The sequence below is a fragment of the Equus asinus genome, chromosome 3, assembly GCF_041296235.1.
Source record: "Equus asinus isolate D_3611 breed Donkey chromosome 3, EquAss-T2T_v2, whole genome shotgun sequence".
Classification (NCBI taxonomy): Eukaryota; Metazoa; Chordata; class Mammalia; order Perissodactyla; family Equidae; genus Equus; species Equus asinus.
Window position 1 is genome coordinate 93,901,714 of NC_091792.1, and position 21,399 is coordinate 93,923,112.

The 21,399-nt window shown below is 38.2% G+C and overlaps 1 protein-coding gene across 9 annotated transcripts in view; it reads right to left on the minus strand.

Moving 5' to 3' along the window:
* The window catches only part of ARHGAP24 (Rho GTPase activating protein 24), a 705,468-nt gene that overhangs the window by 153,355 nt on the left and 530,714 nt on the right, over positions 1-21,399 (minus strand). Inside the window, exon 1 of one of the 9 annotated variants that reach the window (XM_070505418.1) lies at positions 4,417-4,837. The exons of the other annotated variants lie outside the window; for them this stretch is intronic. The gene's annotated coding sequence lies outside the window, so the exon portion shown is untranslated. Of the gene's footprint in view, positions 1-4,416; positions 4,838-21,399 lie in introns of those variants that run through there. 9 annotated transcript variants of the gene reach the window in all.

Sequence of the window (21,399 nt, forward strand, 5' to 3'; positions counted from 1 at the left end):
TACTAGTAGAGGTACCTGAATTGATGGGGTATATTTGGTGTCAAGAGATTGTTGTCAAAAATGGACTAACCAGGTGAACCCCACACTTGGCAAAATGATACTAAGTAGTCTATTCTCGTTTGGGTGTGCTAGTTTGTATTAATTATGCCTTTTTATTTTTTGTATTTCTGATGCTTTGACATCTGGGACCTTGCTGACCCTGGAGAGACTGCCCCTCCCAGGGCTAGCCAATTCCTAGAGAAACTGAAGACTCACCCGGTAGTGTACCTTTCATGGGCAAATAAGCCAATCCAGAGCCCACACCTCACCAGGTCCTTTATCTGGCTCTCATGAGGCTCTCACACTCGGGACCACTAACCATCTGCCCTAAACACCTCAGGGCCAGGCACCAGACAACTAGAAACAGCACCTATGCCCCAGAGCTTGCTGAAATTATTCAAACCAGCCAATCCTAAACCCGCTTATCCTGCTTCACCTTCTCCTTTCCATGTAAACTACAATAAAGGCTCTTGCCCACATTTTCCCCTCTCCCTTTGCCTCCTGACCTACCCCAGTGCCTCCCCATGTGGCCCCCGTGACGTGGCATGCCCCCTTTTCTTGGGAACTGTGAATAGCACACTGTCTTTTCAATGGCAGTCGTCTCCTGATCTGTTGGTCTCACTATACCTGAATAATAACAAAACCTACATTTAAAAACATAGTTCTTACATAAACTTGTAAAGAAAAACATACTCCTTTATAGTTACAAAAGAATCCCCATTATCACATTGGCGTGTTCTGATAGGAGCTCTCGGTGGAGCGAAACCCCATTCTACAAGAGAATAGGAGTCAGAGAAGGGACGGTCTCCAGGTTGTATTATACTTTATCATCAAAATATTCAAAGCGTTTTGATCTTAAAAATATTCTATCAGAAGACAGCATATAAAAGTCTCTTTTAATGGATTTTGATACATTGGAGCAGAATTCTTAAAAATTCCCTTAAGATCTAACATGCCTGTAAAAGGAAACTTTGCAATAATTTCTTTTTGATGGTTTCTTGGCCACTACAAATATTTGGAAGTTGTAATTACATTGTCTTGAAGTGATTGCTTGAACTACATATTGGTGAGAATTTTTTGGCTCTTAAAATGTAAAGAGTTTAATTGGTTATTACTATTTTTGAACAATTATTTGTTGTATGTGGTGGGGGGTGGCTATTAGAGGGAACCTGGGTAGACCCTGGGATCAGGTTTGAAGCCTACCCTAGTGCAAATAATTTAAAGGTTTAAAAAACAGGAATTTTATTGGTTGTAAAAATGTGTATTTGAGATAAGCTACTTCCATAGGAGCTTCCCGCGGTGTCCAAGGACAACAGGCAGTCACAGCCTGGGCCCGTCTTCTGGCACCAGACACTACCCATTCCATCTTCTTAGAAGACGCACTGGCTTCAAGAAAAATGAGGCAGACATCTTGAACAGACTTGTAGAAAATGTTTTTAGTCTCTGTCTCCAACGGAGAATGGCTGCTGCCACCTGTTCCTACTCCAGCTGCCAAGTTCTCACAGCTGGTGATCCACTAAGGAGCTCAGCGACTGTTGGGACACTTTGTGGCCCCAGAGGGAATCAACCCAAGGAACAGTCATATCACACACTCTGCCTTCCGTGTTTTTTGTCCTCAAACAACTTAGGCCTACTCTAAAGAATCTGGAGGTAATAGTAAAAGTTGTGTGAGTGCTCATTACTTCATCTGAGTCTATACCACTTTGGGAGGAGTTAGGCAGAATAGAACTTAATTACCTTAATACTAAGGTAAAAAGACATAAAAACTACTGTCTAGCTTTAAGCCAACCCCACATACTACAAATCATATTTAATCTCAATTTAACAACAGTCTTTGTGAAAGTGTAACTATGTTGGTATGTGTAAACAATTGTTGATAAATGTTTCCAAGCCTAGTTACAGACTAGTTAGATAAGAAAGCACGAATAGCAGAAATGCTCAGCATGACAGACCCGGTCATTACCTGCCTGGTTGCCATTTCTCCCATTCTTTCCCACTAACCACCCAGTCATCTCTTAATCTCCCAGAAGGTGGGTCTTTCTCTAGTCCCAGGAGATAAATCCTAATTGCTTTCTTGCCCAAGGTGAAGAGGTTGAGTGTAGGTTTAAAGAAAGAAGGTTCAGTAAATTAAGGATTTAGTAAATTTAAAGTCTCGAGTAAAGAATAAAGCTGGAAGAAGGAAGAGAGGGCACGAGAACATAATGTGTTAAGAAGTGTAAGCTTTTTAAAAAATTAGAGATACTTATCAAATACATAAATAAAGGCTAATCTTTTCCTTTAACCAGGAGAGCTTAAATGCACAGAAGTAAATGTGTTTGAACAGATTGGCATGTGCTTTGAGGTCGGTACCTATAATCTCTAAACCTTTTTAAATCTCTTCGCATGTCGCCCTAAGCTAGTTATCTAAAGAATAAACACAGACACTATTCAAGGCTTTTCTTGCTGTTTACACTAATTCTGCTTCATCAAATAGATGACTAAGTTTCTAGTCTTTTTGTACGGAAGGGGACCACGGGTCCAGATGGACACTGCAATGGCACATGTTGGACTGCACTGATCATGGAGATGCGAACACTCAAGTTCATAAAACAGTGATAAGAGAATATGGTGACAAAGTCATTTTATACCCTTTTAAAGAAGGAGCCAAATTTTAGATCATAGCAGCAGAAAAGCCAAGGTAGTACAGGTTCCAAAATGGAAAGGCCAACAATCAATTTTTTGTACATCTCAAGTTCAAAACCTGTCAAATGAAACTACTGCTGTTCTTAACTCACACAGAAAGCAGGACAATGTTAGAGTCAGGTGTTTGCTCCTATTCCACATGTTCTAACACAGTCTGAAAGCAAGAAACCATGAAGAGTATCCAAGGAACTTAGCAGTCCATGTGTATATAGCAACAGGTGACATTCCAGTTTATAGTATTTGACTGTCTCCAAACTAACATCGTTCAGAAGTGGGACAAATGATTTTGATATTGCATGCTATTTGTTAAGTACTTTATAATTTTAATGTTCATTGCATTTTAACATAACTTATGTTACTTTATTAGTTTTCAAAGTCTACCCAGATTGAGACCAATTTTAAATAAAATTTTAAAATATACATTTTTTTAAATTCCACTTTTATCAATCTCAGCAACAGAATTCAACTTAATTAAGGCAGATACGGACATTTCACAGGTTGAGAACATGTTTTATTAAGAATTTTTGCTCTTGGCTTCATTTCTGCTGACTCTGAATTTCCTTAAATATGCCACTATTCTTTCATTAGACATGAACTTTTGAGCAGTTGAAGTACTTTTGAGTACTCCATCATAATTATTCCTCATTTTAATGTATCATCTTTTTCCTCCATTTAAAATTTGATAGCTTTTCCAACTCCCTCTTAATCTATTTATACAATGCCAAATTCCCATACCTTTCCCTTTTCTAGATCACGTGTTTCATGAATACAAATCTCTCGTATATTTATTTAGATACAATAATACAATATATCTTCTGTATATTTTGTATGGATTCAGTTAAGTAGCTAACATACAGAACTGGTGCAGGATTAAGGCCTGTCCATTTAGCCAAGAGCACATTTTGGATTCCTATTGTACTCACAGTGAGTACAAGCTCCATGTCCCCACATAACTTCGCAAGTGCACACTGTGGCTGTATTGTCCTTGTGTACACAAAATACGAAGTTCCAAAATTCAAATATGTTGATAACAAAAGCTTTATAAGCTGATCGAATCAATTATAAGTATATAAAAAGATAGCAAAGTATTATTTGGTTTTCTTTTGGTTCTCAATCAGTTTTTACAAATACACACACACACACACACACACACACACACACACACACACACACCCCCCCAATGACCAAGCAGAAGTTTTCATTTTGACAAACACTAACAGAAAACTCCCATGTTACTTTCATCACCAGGTCAGACCCTAAGGCACTCTGCTCTCTCCAAAGTTTCAACCACTAAAATATGGGTGAAGCCAAGAACACACCCCAGCAAGCACTCCAAAAAGGAGCAATTCAGATTTCCATCTGAAGCAGTTTTCATACGCTTTCAAATAGGCACTGGAATCGTGTATATGAACAGCTTTATCAGTTGGCAGCAGCAATTAATGAAAGAATCCAAGCAAACGGCACTAAACTGATCCCACTTCAGCGAAAGAACAGCACTAGGTCCAATCTGTTGCCACAATTTGGACACCGTGGCTAGCTGAATGGATCGTGACAGAAAACAAGAGTATAAATAAAACCACACACCATTTACATCCTGGAATTGTGGTGACATAAATATCCCAAAATTAGCAACACAATCAACAGCAATACCTGGCAATTTGTCTCCAAATTAACGAAAAAACACCCAGTTCTCACCTTGCACAAACACACACTTCAGTGGTCAGTGACAAACGCAGGCTGCACTTGCAGGCTGGGAGACAGAGCAGCTGCTCTGCCCTGAGCCGCTTAAAGCCCTCGAGCCAGCTCGGGTCCTAGTCTCTCTGTTGGTTCGCTGCAGTTTCTCCCATGACTCCATCACCCAGGAATGGAAACCACTGCCCTCTCTGCGTGCTAGTGGGCTCCCCAGCTAATGAGCTCAGGTAAAAACGCTGAGTCCTGCAAGGTCGCCACAAGGTGAACACAGGCAAAAAGAGTGTGTGGGAGAGGAGGGACCGGCAAGGAAAGACCCTAAACTCCAGACACCTTGCCTTTCAAGAGATTCTGATCTCCATAAATCAGAGCTTCGAGAACAGTTAGAGAAGCAGTAAATCTGAGAATCTCCAAATGGCACCGAGCCAATTTGCTAATCCAGGGTCACTCTTTAAGCAATAATTTTCTCTCTCTCGCTCTCACACACACAGACTTCAGCGTAGCTGTTCTAATTGCCCAGACATCCTTCTCAAGCCAAAAAGTTTTTGCATACCCTTTCCAGGTAACGAGGCTTAAAGGAAGGTCTTAAAAAATTCAAGTATTTGCCAAAATCAAAATAAAATAATTCTTTTAAGAGTAGAATCATTTCTGGTTCATAAACTAATTATATGAATGAAGTCTTGCTTTTTATGTCCATACTGGAATTATGCAAACCCCCCCATACTAAAAAGATAGTAAAGATGTATTTATTTCAGAGATGACTGGCAGAATCAATTAAAATTTCTCATAAAAACTCCTACTATCTTTTTCCAGATTAATCTTGGCTTAGGCACATTTTAATTTGGAAGGGTTTCAAGAAGGCGCTTCTTGACTAAAATATAATCGTGTGCAAGTATGTGCTATAGACAGATCCAAACATGTTTATAAATATTTCCTGGTAGAGTCTTTCTAGGTTTTTATTTCTCATATTTTGGTTTTCCCAACAGAAACGGGGAGGGAACAACGTTTAAGCTTGCAAGTACATTACAAAACATTTCTCTTAGTCATGTAATTTTTCTTATAAGTAAACAATGATTTACTGAAGTTTAGATCAACAGCTTTATCAGGAAATTATTCTTGCTCTTGAGTTACTTTCCTCTCCCCTCCTCCAACCACCACGGTTCACCAGCTGTGTAATTTGAGCAATTTAACCTCCTAGGCATCAGTTTTGTAATCTATAAAATGGGGATTTGTTACTACTAGTGTCAGCTCATCTACCTCCTGGTTTGGTGTGAGGCTGAAATGGGACAACGTGTAGGAGAAAATACTTTGTGAATTATAGAGTGCTAGGAAAAATGTACTCACTGCATTTTCCTCCCTTTGATTGCCCGAGTTAGTCCTGGGACAAGTGAATTACTTTCTGTGTTCTCAAGGACTCCTTGGGCTTCACAGCAAAGTGTTTGTTTCAATAGGCTATAAATAGAGTTCAGGATTTTATTGAACTACTGTCCTCCTTATGGCTGATCTTGATGGCAGCCACCACATGGCCAGAGTCAGTTAATTATGAGCAACATGAGCTCTGTGTGGTCTTTGAGGCAGAACCAGACCAGCTGAAACCCTGATAGAAAATGCTCACGTGCGTGGCTGGTTTCACGGTTCGCCTGGTGTCCTCGTGTACTCCTGTGTTTGAGGGGGTTGCCCGTCTGGATTAATGACGGGGAAAGGTTGGGAACAGAATGCCAAGTTTACTGCTGAGTTAATTCAGTAACAAATGCATCTGGGCTTTCAAGCTAATGTTCCTACAATTACGTATGCATTATTTAGAGATTAGGTTGTTGGAATGGGGGGACCAGAAAAGGGAGACCAGCAGGGAACAAGAAAGGAACTGACAATGTGAGCACCTCTCTTATGAGATGTAGAAGGCTGGGAGCTTCATGAATATTACCTCAATCCTCATAGTGATCCTACGATGTAGTTGTTATTATTCCAATTTCATAGATGAAAATAATTAGCCTGTGCACTGTTACTGGTGAGTGGTGGGGCTCCAATTACAAACAAGGTCTGCATGGCCTAGAGTCCCATATTTGGAGAAAATTTGTTAACCTATAACTTTCTCAGAAAGAGAAAGAAAATTAAGTTTGTTTTTTTAAATAATGGGGATAGGGAAGGCAAAATTCTTTAGAATTTCTTGGAATTCTTTACCAAGTTACCAAGAAACCTCCTTGAAAGTATTTACTAGACAAGTTAACTTTCATTAAAGAGCATAGAAATTTTTAGAAAAACACGTTTTGATTCTTTAACAATGAAGTTGTTGCAAGATACAGGAAAAAAAACCCCAATTTTTCTTAATACATGCCAATAATTCTTTTTTGTTGTTGTTGAGGAGGATTCATCCTGAGCTAACATATGCCACCAGTCTTCCTCTTTTTGCTTGAGGAAGATTCACCCTGAGCCAAAACCTGTGCCAGTCTTCCTCTACTTTGTATGTGGGTTACTGCCACAGCATGGCTGATGAATGTAGGTCCATGCCTGGGATCTGAACCCATGAAACCAGGCCACTGAAGCAGAGCACACCTAACTTAACCATTAAGCCACAGGGCCAGCCCCAATAATTCTTTGGTAAATTTGGTCCTTCTTATCTTCAGATTGAAGACACAAGTTCAGAGGTCTTCCTCTATAGTAGATATCACTCTGTTTTTCAACATACACGCAATGCATTGTTTTTTTTTTAATTTCCTTAAATTATCAGATCCTTAGGAATGCCCACGAGACAGCAAGGGAATCTTTTCCCCTTAAATGTAGCAGAGAGACATTTTTTTTAACTGTAGTTTAGAGTATAGCTGCAGAGTCATAATTTTCAGTCTGCTGAGTCTAAGGATGTTAATAAAATGCAGGTTCTTTCTACCAGTGTTACTGGAAAAGCTAGAGGCACAGCCTGAACGGCAGGCCTACAAGGTACATGTTTCTGCTCTCCCCTTTCTAAGTGGCATTGCCAGCTGAAAGGAACCCTGAAATTGTATCTGCAAGCTGGCAGGTCAATGCATACCAAATCCACCATGTAGGCTAAATTGTTCCTGCCTGCACTCTCGCTTTGCCATATTTTTGCAATCTTTCCTGAGAATGCCATTGGAGGCTTCTACCTTGCCCCTGCTTCTAGCACTTCCATCTGCAAAGTGCACTATCCAAAATCCCTGCATAAAACCAGCCTTCCTAGCCTCCCCAAATCCAGCCTCAGAAAGACGACTATCAGTTTGACAATTTTGCAGATACAATCAGTTTGTTTCCGACATTTCTATTAAAGAGAGAACTATAACTGGGCCACCAACTAAATTAGTAACAAGTCACAATAAACGATGAAGAAAAAGAATAAAGGCAGGTACTTTAATCTCAACTTTTCAAGTCAAATTCTGAATAAAAAAACCCAAAACACTAACAACATCCTAAACAGCCAATCAGCCCACATTAAAGAAGGCAAGGGTCCTCAGCTATTTGGTGTTCATTTCATTGTGACTTTTGCTTAGAATATGCATTTTGACGCTCAGTACAACTCACTTCTTCTGGTGGTATCATATTTAACTAAAGATGAAGTGAAAAAAAGAGTTAATCTAGTGTGAAGTGTATAATGACATATATAACATATGGTAAAGTGAAAAAGCTCTCATTCCCAAGCCCATTTTATTTCCAAAGAAAGGATGAAAAAACCACCACAGTCAGAATTATTAAAAAAAAAAAAATTCGACACTATTGCTGTAATCTTTCAACAAAACAAAAATCCACTGGCAAAGCTTTCAATTATCTCTCATTTCAGAAATAATAAAAATGAAAACATAATTGTGGGCACTTCCTTCAAGCGATTATACTGTCTCATTAAGGTATTTTGTTTTGCAAACACTCAGCTAGTGTTTGCCTGAGAGTAATTCCACAAAGGAAGAAAAGACGAGCACATTGCCTCTTCCCTTTCTGTCTCAGAGCCTTCATTTCTTCTCTTGGATTTTGAGATCCTGATTTAAGAATCATGTACTGAAAAGAAATTTGTATTAAAGTTTAAACGTGTGAAGAAGAAAGCATTTGGAGGCATGGGTCAGTATTTGCAATGGGTGAAGAAAGTCAATAAGATGTTTTGGTTTTCTATTTGGATCTTGCTACCTCGCCAGTGATGCCGTCTTCCTGACGTGTCCCGGTGGAGGTGTTCAACTTCACACGGACAGCAAGGAGATCCGGCTTCAAAGTCTCAGACTCTTCCCACGTAGGGTGGAACTGGGTTCATGGATGAGTAAGATGGACTTGTTTCTAGTTTGTAATCTAATGAGAAAAAATATTTTTCGAACACAGTTTTCCCGGCTCTTCCCTTCAATTTGACTCCTTTTCTTAGGCCTTAGAAACAACCCCACACGATGAAACCTATTAGCCACGAGGAGCAAATACTGTTAAAACGTTGAAGGTCATTTGGGGGAAAATTTAGAGTAATCTGAAACGTGTAAACTTTCAGGATTTCAACTATTTTGTGTGGATGCCTAAAGATACGTATGTCAAGTCAGCCTACATATCGTTAAAATCTTGAAATTGAACACTTCCTGAGCAGTCATAACTTACTGTATTTTTAAACATTATTCTCTGTTTTACTGGATGGTGATTTTCTTTCTGGACGCAAAAAGATGTATCTATTAATGTATTTTCTACTCTATGATGTGAAGACCAACTGTCCTGGTTTTACTGAATGCTCTCCTAAATATATTTGAGTGGTTTTAGTAAAAGAAATACTTAGAAGTATGAATAAAAGGAAAAAAATTCTGAAGATTATCCCTTTGTGAACGCAGGGAAGGTATTTCTGAGCACTTAAAGTTCTTTTAAAATATACAATCAAGATCATTGGAGATATTTGAAATTTCTGTGAAAATAGTCTTGCAGTCTTGCAGTGTACTTGTCACTCCCTCACAGCATGACGGGACATTATGGTCAGGCGGTCTGCAGGAAGGGCTCTCAGCCCCCTGGCAGCCCGAGCCGGAGGATTACAGCCTCAGCTGCTGTTCCACCGGAGGACTCGGGTAAGGGCTCCTCTCAGAGACTGGCGACACACAGGAACATCGGTGCTCCTGTTTTCTACCAAGGGGATCCTTGAGGGTAAAACCTTCAAAGTATCAGTGTCTATGCCCTTTAATGTATCTTAAACTAAGATACATCCGTGTGCCATAGCACAATAATGATTGAAATTTAGAGCACTATGTTAGGATTTTTAAGATACTTTATGGTACATTTACTGAGTAAAGCATATTATAAAATAGTGTGTGCAATGTTATCTAAATTTTGTAATACATATTTAATAGTATAGAAAAATATGCATTATAATGTTAATAACTATTATCTCTAGATAGTGAGATTATAGCAATTTTATTTTCTTCTTGATCTTTTTCCATTTTCCAAATGTTCTGCAATGACTATTATTACCATGTAGTATAAAAAAAGGAAGGAAGGAAGGAAGAAAGAAAGAAAAAAACATGGAAAGAAAGGAAGAAAAAAGGAAACCAGTAATTCTAGTTCATGATATGTGGGAATCCTTTTTGAAAATATATTTCTTGACAAAGACAATTCACCAAGTTTATAATCTCTGAAAGTGTAAAAATTCAGCCTTTAGACCTGTAACTGTCATTATTCTTACCGTCTGCATTAAAAATATTCATGAGTGGGGCCGGCCCGGTGGTGCAGCGGTTAAGTGTGCACGTTCCACTTTGGGGGCCCGGGGTTCACCCGTTCGGATAGCAGGTATGGACATAGCACCGCTTGACGAGCCATGCTGTGGTAGGTGTCCCACGTATAAAGTAGAGGAAGATGGGCACGGATGTTAGCTCAGGGCCAGTCTTCCTCAGAAAAAAGAGGAGGATTTGCAGCAGATGTTAGCTCAGGGCTAACTTTCCTCAAAAAACAAAAAAATTTAATAAATAAAAATTCATGAGTACACATAAGAAATTCTAGATGCTGCAGTATTACAACATAAGAAAAATACAGAATAGTTTCACTGATTTTTAGAATAGAAAAAAGGGAGATTGGGGAAGTGACAGGTGTCTGTGTGAGTGTAAACTCAAATATAGAGAGCATGGATATGGTGCAAATAGAAATAGCATGACATGCATTCATGAATACCTAATCATAGTTTGGGAGTCACTACATATTTCTAAAAGGGGAATTATGAACTAACAGTATACACATGACCAAGAAAATCTACTGTCTTCTAAAAAGTGATCTTGCTCTAACACATATTTCAGAGAGATCTCTTCAGTAATGGCAACACAAATGTCTTTGGAGGTGAGCGGGTGCCTAGGGGAGAGACTGCATTGCTGACGTGACTTGGGCCTTACCTGCCCTTGTGGATGTTCCATATATCTTTCTGACCTAACCAGGAGCCAGGCGACAGAGAACTCAGGAATTTCAAGAAAATGAACAAATAGCAGCCTGGTAATTAAACGGCACACTTGGGTCCTCAATGTATATATTTCTTGAGAACAGAAGTGTTGAGCACAAAAAGTCTTGAAGTCAGTCAAGAATATTTAGATGCAGCCTAAAATTCACTCACCTACTAATGTTTTATTTGTTTGTTTGCTAAAATAACATTTGAGGAACTGGAGAAACAGCAAGACCAAATCCACATAAATTGAGCACTTTACCTTTCAAGAGTTAAGTCATAGCCATATGTTTTCCTTTTTTATTTTTATTTTATTTTATTTTTTTGCTGAGGAAGACTAGCCCTGAGCTAACATCTGTGTCAACCTTCCTCTACTTTATATGTGGGTCGCCGCCACAGTGTGGCTGACAAGTGGTGTAGGTCCACACCCGGGATCTGAACCTGTGAACCTGGGCCACTGAAGCAGAAGGTGCACAACTTAACCACTATGCCACACGGCCAGCCTCATGTTTTCCTTTTTAAATTGAAATAAATTTTTCTGACATGCTGAGATAGAGAAAAAGGTTCATTAGATGAACATGGCTATATTTCAAGGGGATGGGTTTTGCTCTTTAAACAGAAAGTCAACACAAATGAAATTGGGAGCACACTGTGCTCTTCAGATATTATTGAGCTAGAGGCTCAAATATAGGTAAGTTTGATATTTACAAAACAACAATCTCCAATAAACTCTCTTAATGAATACAGTAAATACTTTTACTTATGTTATATCTTCATTTGGGCTGTAATTAGCAAATGTATGTGTTTGCATTATTCCTACTCTTTAATTGAGCTAATGTTAGAATTCCAGAGTTATTTTTGGAAGCTGAATAAAGTTTAAATACACTTAAATTTTATTTTTATGGGATGAGCTAATATCATGTATTAAGTTTCATCTTGGTTGATTAAAAAAACAATTGAAAACACAATTTATGCATTCATATAGAAATACTAGTAAAAGATCTGTTTTATGGATTCTATTCTATCATGAAAAGCCTATTTTTCAGTTTATTCAAAGGGAATAATCACACTATGTCTCCTGTTTAAAATTTAGGCATTTAATATCAAGTTTTTGTTTAAGTTTAAATACCTTAATATTAAAGAAAGTATCTACACCCCCTCACCTGTGCAGTGTATGTGTATATCTATCTATCTACATATATTCACATATATATGTATTCCAATCTTTATCCACGTGTAGAGTTTTATGTGGTTATTCATAGTTTGTATACAAATTTTTTATTTACTATTTCACTTTGAACATTTCATAAGAATTTTTTCCTTGTCTCCACCATCACCAAATGAGATATTATTAAAAAGATACCTTGTAAACTGTAAAATATATAAATAAAATTATTATTATATTTGTTATTTTCAATGCCTGCATAATACTCTTTTGAATTAATATGATATAGCTTATTTATACATTCCTCTATTTTTGGGCACAAATTTTGATGATTTCCATTTTTTCTGGTAAAATTATACTATTATACTACAAAGAACATTTTTGTTTTTCTGGAGATTTCTTTTTTCAATGTCTTCTCTTAGAACAAATTTCTAGAAAAAGGATCACTGGGTCAAAAAATCTATTCTAATTGGGAACTTTGTTTTTAGGTGGCAAAAATTGCCATAAACTAGGTTTAAAGCATCTCTTTTTGGGGTGGAGGTGAGTGAAAAAGCACATTTACATTTATTTATTATAAGTTGTGTTGAATACTCTAACCCATATACCAATTTTCTGTGTTATGTTAGTCCAAGTTATTTGTGTAAATTTTTAACCATGCTTATTTCTATTTATTTATTTTTTTAAAGATTTTATTTTTCCTTTTTCTCCCCAAAGCCCCTGGGTACATAGTTGTATATTCTTCGTTGTGGGTCCTTCTAGTTGTGGCATGTGGGACGCTGCCTCATTGTGGTTTGATGAGCAGTGCCATGTCCGCGCCCAGGATTTGAACCAACGAAACACTGGGCCGCCTGCAGCGGAGCGCTCGAACTTAACCACTCGGCCACAGGGCCAGCCCCAACCATGCTTATTTTTATTCCTAGAACAAGGACAAACATTTATCCCAATAAAACATTTATGATGACACAAGTTGACGCTGATCTCATGTTTCATTTATACATGATGATAAATTCTAAATGATGACTTATATATTCTGTTTACCAAAACATCAATGTCATCCAAAGAACCCATTGTAATTTTTATTTGATAAATTCTGTGTGTGGATCCTTTGAAGTCTTCATTCATTAAATATAAAAAAAATTCTTTAAAACTAATGACAGAAGAGAACAGTCATTGTTTCCATGTTGCAAGTCACAAATCATTTCTTCACTGTAAGAGGCATGTTTAAAATTATTCACATTTTACATTTTATAGTTGGTTTTGTTGTCATTGTTTTTGGGAGGAAGATTGGCCCTAGGCTAACATCTGTTGCCGATCTTCCTCTTGTTGCTTGAGGAAGAGTGTCCCTGAGCTAACATCTGTGCCAGTCTTCCTCTGTTTTCTATGTGGGATACTGCCGTGCTACAACATGGCTTGATGAGCAATGTGCAGGTCCGCACCCTGGGGCTTATAACCAGAGAACCCTGGGCTGCAGAAGTGGAGTGCGCGAACCCAACTACTACGCCACCAGGCCAGCTCCCTACATTTTACAGTTTTAATAGCTACTTTAAAATTGGTATTTTGATACTTTTTCAATATGTTCACACAATTTCCCCATTATTTAGACTAGAAAAAATAGAGTATTATAATAATGAAAACAAATTTGTAGTCATACATAAAGTTCTTTTCTTAAATTGAACTTACTTCACTTATGTCAATAGAGCACTTTTAAGGAATTATACTCAAATATGAGGCAGGATATTCATTCCATAAGTCTATAATAAAACGTATCATAAGGATATAAAGTGTGCGTATGCAGAAGAACTTCCTTAACACCAACATAATTTTGCAGTAATATATTTTTCTTATTCATTCTTCTTTTCTCTACCATTGCAAATTTTGACAAGAGGAATTAGAGAAATAAGGGAAATCTAAGTACCCCCAAGAATCAGCAGCAAATGGAGGTGTCCTTCCTTGTTGGGTGGAAAGGGAGTGGTTGGGAGTCAGGCGGATGCCAATGACCAACGGAGCAACCCTGGGCAAACCACTTCCCCTCCCTAGATCTCAACTTCCTTACCCAGCAAAAAGAGATTTCAATCAGATATTGGATGTTGAAATGACATGTAAACTGAAAATCCAAAGAGTTGTCATTATACGATAATTTGTGCTAAATTTTATAAATTTGGTGTTACATTGATTTTCATTGATTTTTAAATCAACTCCATGACTTTTACTGCTAGCAAGTATAAATAAGAGCACAATATAAAGGTGTATTCCCATCGGCTCATACCAATACTTATTCATAAAGCAAAATATAAAGGAATGATGCAGAAAAACTGAACTCCCAAGCATTTCCATACAGTTTTTGCAGTTGTACAACTTTTCCAATGGGCTAAATAGTGGTTGCAAAATACTTCTTCTGATAACTGCTTCCCTCTGCAAGTCCCATGACATTTCCCATTAAAATAGCAACAAAAAAGAATCCATATAATGGCAAACAATCTGTCGTGAAGAGGACTATTGTGACACCTTGAGAGAGAGGGGAAGACTCGGAATGAACAATGGGCACAGGCAATAGTGGAGGAAATAAACATCTCTCCCCACAGCAGGGATCAATAAATGCTGTTAACTGGCTGCGGAGAAGAAAATAAACACAAGACAGATTCCACTGAGGAGGAAGAGGACCCAGTGTAGGGAAGAAAGCCAAAGTGGAGCCCTATTTCTCTTTAATGAAAAGATATATTACCTAAAACTGGTTTTCACTTTCTCACTAAAGTTCTGAATGTTACGGGCAGTCATATCAGAAGCCGGGGAACACACTTAAAAGGATCTGCTGACACCTAATTGAGGCCTTTTGATGATAAAACCAATCACCCCTGCTGTGGTCTTGAACGTTTCTTTCCTGATTTACATGGTCCCAAATTAGGCAAAAATGGACAAGGGAATGAAAAGAGCCCATGTGACACTGAAAGTTTATGCTTTGGCTCCTTTGTCACCTTTCTGAGGAAAAAGAAACTACTTATGGAGAAATGACTTAGTGAGTATAATAATTTCCATTTTATAGATAAGGAAAACGAAGTTTAGGAAATTCAGTGTCAATTTCATAATATCAACATCAGCCAGTAAATGGTCAATTATGCAACATTTTCTTATATCAGAGAGGAATAGAGGCTTGGATTTTAATAGCTAAGATTACGAGAATATCAGCTACAGATCAAGCTAACCAAAAATTTCATCAAAACAAAACAATTGGTCAGTTGGGACAGACACCAACACAGACCTCAAGATCTGGGGCACAAAGGCCATGATTTTGTATCAAATATCTTAGTAAAAGTCTTTACATTAAAAGCATTACTTTCACTGCACTGTTTATACTCCATTTTAATAATACAATCAGATGTAAAACTCTTAATCCTAATAAAATGAATTACGGGGGGAAACTGCCACATTTCACCTATTATTTAGCAAATAAACAATTCAATAAGTTTTCTACACCTACATTTTATATCTTCTCCTAATCTGAACCCAGAACATACTTTGCAAGTAAGGATATGGTGGACGTCTATCAATCAGGATTGTTTATTTAGGCACGTTCCACTTTGAAGAATGTGGAACTCATAGATATGAAAAAGACTGTGGGAATTTTACAATTGAGGACTCTGACATGCTCATGTAAAAAAGCCCCTTGCCCAAAGTCACATAGATATTGAGCATTTGAGTCAGGCCTAGAAAACACAATGAGATTCTCCATTGGTTGTTATTTCTACTTTACTGCAAAGTTTTCTCTCATGATTCCTACTCAGGTAGTTAGGTCTTTTCTCCCCATTGTTATAGATCTATTGCTCCAGCTGGTTAAAGGAAGGCTGTTTATGGAGAAATCCAAACGACCTGCTTCCCTGTTGCCCCTGTGCTTATCTCCTGTGGGAATATTGGGTCCACTGAGGTATACGGAGGTGGTTACTATTCTGTCGTGGGCTTCAGTCATGGTCTTTCCAATGAAGAGTATGACTATTTCTGATTTCATTCATCCTGGAATGAGGTAGTTCTTTGAAAAAGAAAATAAATCCAGAAGAAGGCTCTCAGTGAGTAGAGGAAGAAACTATTTTCTGGCTAGCTTTGAGGAATGTGCATGTCCAGGAAGTCAACTGAGTGGTAGACCCTACAACGGAGCCAACAGCACTGAGCAGAGAGGGGCCACGGTGCAACTGAGGCAGGCACCCTGGAGAACAGGTGGTATTTCATGGCTTGATGACTTTGTTGCTTGTTATTTTCCTTGTGTTTTCCCTGGGTCTTTTGTAAGAATCTAGCCTTGTATCAGGTGTTCTATTGGCTAAAATGGGAAGCCTTATTGGTAAAATTATGAAAGCAAGAGACCCTATGAAGACATCGTTGTGATGACAGCCAATAGCTAACAGAAACTCATCTCCTGAAGGAAAGAACACAGTCAAGGAACTCAGAGAAAGAAAAGTGGAGCTGTGTGTCCCCATGTGAGACTCTCTTTAACAACTTGGAGAATCAGGTTTTATTATTAAGGCTGGGAGTAGTTTCCTTAAAGCAAGAGAAGATATTTTTTGGTGAGTGAAGAAAATCCAGTTTAAAGAATCAAATGTTGTGTTAGATTTATGTAGAATCTGAAGGGAGCGTGAATTAGTTTCTTTGGAACTTAATGGATGTTATAAAAAATAACGTTGAATTCAAGATATTGCTTTCATAGTTATTAAAACCTCCATGAACCTATATTTGATAGAAACAGCAAGGTTTATTTTAATCAGCTATTATTATCCAACAATCATGTGATAAAGAAGATACGAAAATGACGTTTTGGAAGGTGAGAGATTCTCACTTACTCAGAGCTCTGATAATTATCATTGAAAAATAGCATTTATTATAAAAGAAAATGCTAATTATGTCACCAGATTTCATTTCTCTGTACGTATGTATTTTGCACAGAAGAATGACATGAGCATACTTGAAACATGTTAAATCAATTTTGCATGTAATACACATATTGATTTTTCTCTAGACCTTCCTGATGATTTTGAACTTATCCACATGGTGATAAAGCATGTGAAGATTTTCTCCAATCTGTAAACAGTTGCTCTTAATTGGGGTTGCATCTTTATCATTAAAATTCTTGATTTTTACTACAATTATTAGTGGGATAAAATGATAAACATTTAAGTAATGGCAAGAGAAAGATGGAATTTTAAAGTAGAATCAATCAAGAAATTTTGTCATGAAGATCAAGTAGCCTGAATATAAGAGGCAGATGAGATGGCAGGCAATAGTATGCCCTCCTTGCATACCTAGTCTCTCTGAGCTGGGCAGTTCATGGCCCTTGACTAGGACTCTGTCTCTCTACATATTCAACAGCTCCCAGATCCCAAGTTTTAGGGTAAACCTACCGCTAGGATGAGGAATAACGGTAAACATCTGCTAAAGGGAAGGGAAGCTTTACAATTTACATAATTTTAAAATCTTTACTAAAAATATTTTATAGCATTTACAATTCAGTATCTTGGGACAAAGCCTTTTTGACTCACGCTAATTACATCTCTAGAGATCATTTCAAATGTTGCCATTTTTAGTAGCCAATAAACATTTCAAGGAACACATAAAAATCACAGGACCTCAGCATTAGAAAAGATGCCAGTGGCCTTGTAGTTCAAATTCCTAACTTACTATTAAGTTAAAAATATTGATTGAACAATATTTTTTCCTGTTAACTATGGTAGATCCTTAACATTGAAAAAGAAATGTTCCAAACCTTTCATGAATATAGAAATGTTTGTACAGTTACCATATGTCATGAACCTTCAGGTTCACTCATGAAAAGCAAAATCCAGGGGCCGGCCCCACGGCCAAGTGGTTAAGTTTGCACACTCCGTTTTGGCGGCCCGGGGTGCACTGGTTTGGATCCTGGGCGCAGACCTACACACTGCTCATCAAGCCATATTGTGGCGGCATCCCACATAGAAGAACTAGACGTACTTACAACTAGGATACACAACTATGTACTGGGGCTTTGGGGAGAAAAAAAAAAGAGGAAGATGGACAACAGACGTTAGCTCAGGGCCAATCTTCCTCACCAAAAAAAGCATATCTAAAAAAGAGAAAAGTAAAATCCACCAAGTAAATGATGAATGTGTATGATTAATGGATACATTGCCTTCATATTCTCTTCTCTGTGTAAACAATTTTAGTAAAATCTAATATTTTGTGACAATACCTCAAATTTCTAGCGAACATTTGGTATAATAATTTTATAGCCCTATAACTAAAAGAGAAATCACACTGTAGAAACATACTTTTGTTTGATTGAGATGAGAGAATGAAGTTTTGGTATTTAGCCAACTTACGGTAAAACAATTTAATATTTTCATTAGAATTATTTATTACATTTGGAAGTAGAGCACCAGCAGGACAGATGAGGTAATAAAAGTTTGAAGACAAAAGATTTTCTCTATAACACTACTGGAAAATTAAATTGTGCAAAGGGAGTCCAGAAAATGAAGAAGTTGAGGCATAAAAGAGCTATGTGACTTGCCCACTATCACTCAGCCGTGTCACGTGGAGGAACCATACGTGGAAATGCAGGTCCTCCAGCTGCAGAGTCCACGCTGCTGACAATCGCACTGTGTGGCATTATGAAGCATCTTGCTGCATATGCCTTACTTTGCTTTAATTATGAGCAGGAAGAAACTAGAGAGCATGCTATTAGCACCAGGGCCTTGCAGAGCTCGAGCGTCACTCAAGGTATTATTCTTGTTATTTCACATGTGAAGAAACCGAATCATAGAAAGGTTAAGGGCATTTCTCAAAGTCACAGAGCTATTTTGTGCTGAAAATTAAAGCTGAAGAAGATATTGTCTAGCAAATTTGGTAATTCACTTACATGAAAGGCAAGGCTGAAATTTTTAAGGAGGAAGTTTCACTTATTGAGTGTTGGTAATGTTCCAAGGGCTTTATACATATTTTTATTATCCTCCCAACGGCCCTGAAAGAGAGACTCTCATTTTATCTCATTTTATAATCCTCACATTACAGATGAGGAAAATTGAGCCTAAAGCATTTAAGTGGCTTGCCCCAAATTACATACCTAGCAGGTGATGAATCAGGATTTGACTCCAAAAATCATGTACTTTCAAATAGACCTTTGGGGCCCCAGCTGAGGCTGAATCCAGGGAAATGAGGGGAAGGAGAAATCCCATAGCTAGGCACACACTGCCTTCTCTCTGCAGTCTGTCTGTGCCATCTGTTCCCTCTCCCCCTGAAAATCGCTGATCCTTTTCTACCACTTAGCACTCCTCTGGTCTGGAAAGCCCCATCCTTGTCATCCCACTAAAAATTTCCTTTATCCTCTAAGCTTGCCTAACTGGAATGTTATGTGAGCCAGAAACTTTACACAACAATAAAGGATGTTAGAACTAAGCACTGAGGGTCTTGAAATAGATTCTATACCTAAAAAAAATAAAAATAAAAAAAACGGGATGAGCGCTAAAGAGTGTTAACTAAGCTTTTACATGTACAAATATATTCAGTTGCACTGTACCATTTTTGAAACGACTAAGCCTTGAATGGAATATGGTAATTCTGTCTTACCTGGAGCATTTATTTGATGAGATACATGAATAATTCATTTATTGGCTCTGCCAGTTATACTTTGCTATATGAATCTCTACGTAACTAGCTAGATATCACAGTTTCTTTTCTTAATTATAAATACTAATATCTTTATTCTCACCTCTATTCGAATTGAAGGACTCACTTGTTTTTGAATTTAAACTCCTTTCAATAGTTAATACAGAAACCTCAAAAACGTTAATAATGTTGACAATGGTGGCTAGATATATGCCAATAGATGCTTACAGTGATAACTAAAGAAACTGTTTTTGATTCTTTTTGTAACTGTATTAGTAGAATGTCCTTCTGTACTAAACCAGTTAATCCTGGGGCTGGCATTTTCCTTTGTTTACCCAAAACTTTAACAGGGTGTCAGTAATGACTCTCTGCCCAAGACCTGTAACAGCTGCTCACCTTAAATCTGAGGACAGGTGGGAGGGGTTGTGTGTCTTTTTAAGACTTCCAGGAAGGCACAGTGTCCAGTTCACATGTGACAAAGAGCTTGTGTTCTGTTCAAAAAGAATCTTCCAACTCACCTGCTTTCTCTCATTGAAGAAAATCCCCCCCTTTTTTTTTGCTTTACTTAATCGCTATTCCTTTTGGGTCTTTTCCTTTCATAATTAAAGGAGATAATTACTACCATATGGACTTTCGATTGCAGAACAGGACTGAAAACTATCATTCAAAATCTCAAAACAAGACTGAGAAGGCGCCGCTACTTCAGGGCCAACTTTCATTAATTCCAAAGTTATAGTCCACACTCTGCGTGACTGCTCCTGATCCTCCCTCTCTCTGATGACTTTCAGGAATAAAATACTGTGAACAGAGGCAGAGGACAGTTGGAGTGGAAGTAATACCTTAGAATGTCTAGAAATGTAGCTCTCAGACCAACCCTCGCTGGGATCGACTAAGAAACTCTGGCAACTAACAGCGTAATTCTTTTTCACTTCAAGAAACTCAAACAAAATACTTTTACCTGAGGCAACTGAAGGAGCATCTGAGAGAATGAGACATAAGTGACTGAGGGTTTCACACTGAACCAAAAAAAGTTTAAACGTGCATAGTGGTTAGAGCAGCTGAAAGGAAGCTAACTTAGAGAGCAGAGCTGCTGGGAGGTAAAGAGCCAAGTTCACCAGTTAGAAGGACAAGGTCTGAAAACGCCCATTTATCACCTCTAAGACTTAACATTGAGAATCTTGCTTTATATTGATGCCTGCTACATAATTTTTCAAAAAGATGACACAGAAATAAAAGCACATTTTTGGAATTGGGGAAGAATGCTGGAACATCTGGTCTCTTTCATTAAAAAAGGAAACAAACAGCTATGTAAAACTGTCGACAAGTAAATAAAAATATGAATTAGAGTTAATTAGGAAGGAAAAACTCTTCCTCTCCCAAGAAAGACTGATCAACATTGGGTTTATAAAGGCCCATGGAGAGGAAAATCGTTTGTGGCAGAGGGGGCATGGAGTGGGGAGAGAAAGAAATAAAGAGAAGGACTTGGAGGGATAGAGATCAAAAGTGCCGACCTCAGCATAAGAAACAGTAGCTGGAAGAGTGGGCCTTGAAATGCCCCAGGGAGATAATAGGACCTGGATGAGAGTGGTGATATGGCCCAGCTCTGGGGCCAGCCGCTAGACCCCTGGGCTCCAAGGCTGGACAAAGGCCTGAAGCCCCCAGGAATGTTGGTGCAGAAGCAGCAGAACCACCTGTCAGGCCACTGCCTGGCTTGGGCATTGGTCATTTCAGCCTGGTGTGGGTTAGAGATCTGAGAGTCCGCTCTATGAGACTTTAGCACAGCGCCAGTGTTGGGGGTGGGAAAGAGGACGTGAGGAGGCACAACAATGGC